This window comes from Microcebus murinus, chromosome 10 (assembly GCF_040939455.1).
Source record: "Microcebus murinus isolate Inina chromosome 10, M.murinus_Inina_mat1.0, whole genome shotgun sequence".
Classification (NCBI taxonomy): Eukaryota; Metazoa; Chordata; class Mammalia; order Primates; family Cheirogaleidae; genus Microcebus; species Microcebus murinus.
Genome location: NC_134113.1, coordinates 50916861 through 50919129, shown reverse-complemented (window position 1 = coordinate 50919129; position 2269 = coordinate 50916861).

Here is a 2269-nt window from a genome sequence, read left to right as displayed (position 1 = left end):
TCATGACTTTTCTTTTTCTGTTCTATAGCCCATTCTCCACTCAGTGGCTAAAGAGATCCTTTGAAAATATGTATCTGAACTGTTCCTTCTCTATTTAAAACCCTTGTAATTAAAGACAATTGAACATTGCCTAGATGATGTCTGATGGTTTTAAAAAATTACTGTGAATATTTAATGTATGATGATACTACTGTCATTTTTAAAATATTTTATATGCATACAGAAATATTTATAGATGAAATGATATGATTTCTTGGATTGTTTCAAAATAATCCACAATGAGGGAGAATGAATAGGGGTATTGATCAAAGAAAGCTTGTCAGGAGCTGAGAATTGTTGATTCTAGATGATGGAAAGGGGTCTGTATACTACTAGCTTTATTTTTTGTATGTTTTAAATTTTATAAAACAAAGAGAAGAAAAGAATCTTCCAGCATCTGTCTTTTTCTCTTCCTCTTTTGTTCCTTTTTAATAAATTAGGCCAAGCACAGTAGCTCATACCTATAATCCTAACATTCTGGGAAGCCGAGGTGGGAGGATCGCTTGAGCCCAGGAATTTGAGACCAGTCTGAGCAACACAGTGAGACCTGTCTCTACACAAAATTTAAAAAATTAGCTGGGCGTGGTGGTGAGCATCTGTAGTCTCAGTTTCTTGAGAGGCTAAGGCAGGAGGATCACTTGAGCCCAGGAGTTTGAGGTTATAGTGAGCTATGATAGCACCACTGCACTCCAGCCTGGGTGGCAGAGCAAAACCTTGTCTCAAAAAACAAATAATAATAATCATTGGTTTTCTTCTTTTTCCTTTGTTTGAGGCAGCTATGGCTGGCAGGCTTGAAGAGCTGGGCCAAGCAGGCAGACAGAGCTGTGGAAGTGGCTGTGGCTGAGGCTGAGGACAGGTGGCACTAGCTCCCAAGGTTGAGGAAGCAGTGGTGATTGTTTACATAAAGGAGGAATAAGCAAGGATGTAAATTAGGTACAAAGATGGAAAGGGTGAAGGCCAGAATGAATCCTGTGCTTTTAATTGGAATTAGAAATACTGGGGTGAAGTCATTGCATTTTAAAATATATGCATAGCTAGCTAGCTATAAAAATAGATGTGTGTATTTTATATATGTATGTATTATATATATATGTTATGTATGTACATCCATTTTCTATTTTAGTCCAATGAGAAGGTCTAGAAGCAATAATACCCTTGTACCTATGATCACATTTAGCACCCAGATCTTGGTTTCTAAATACCATTCCTCACTAAAAGGCTCCTGGGAGGAATGAATGATTCTAGGACTGGGGTGAGAAAGCAGAAGAGGAGCCTGGAACATTTTTTTTGGGCCAGGAAGTAAGGAAGAACTTGAAAAATAATGAAGACATGTCAAAAGGGGAGAGGAGACATACTGAAGGAGCTCCCACTGGCCAAATATGGGACAATTTGAGCACCCAAAGAAATAATGAAGCAATAGATTATAACTCATTAAATGTAGTAGGAATCCATGAGTCCACACAGATGTAAATGAAAGAAATAAATAGGGGAAAAAGGAATGCAAGTAATAAATGTCACCATTTGGCAACCATCATAATAATAATTGATTCAGACAGAAAGCATCAATGGATGCTAAGACCAGTAGGTGAAAGATTATTGAGAAATGGGATATTTATATATTTAATAGCATCAAAGATTTTCTCCCACAAAATAATTCATTATAAGGTAAAAATAATAACTTTATAATGGAGAAATCTGACACAAAATCTGCTATTAATCAAAGTTAATATCACTAGAAACAAGACAAATTAACATCACGTACCTTCTGGTATGTCAGAAGAATACAGCATAACTTCTGCCAAACTCCTACCAAAAAGGCATAACCTGAATCTAATCATGAGGAAACATCAGAGAAACCCAAACTGAGGGGCATTCTACAAAATGATTAGCCTGCTATCTTTAAAAAAAATATCTAGGTCTTAGAAGATAAGGAAAGATTGAGAGCTGTTCCAGATTGAAGTAGATTGAAGAGATATGACATATGCAACCCATGATTCTAGATTGGATCCTGGGCCAAAAAAAAAAAAAAATCACTACATAGGTCATTACTAGGATAATTGGAGAAATTAAATGGGATCTCGTAGATGATAGGATTATATCAATATTCACTTCCTTGTTTGGGGAACGTGGGTGGAAGATATATGGGAGTTGTGTGTATATTCTTGCATCTTCTCTGTAACTTTGAAAGTACTTGAAAACAAAAAGTAAAAGAGTAAAAACAAACAAAGCC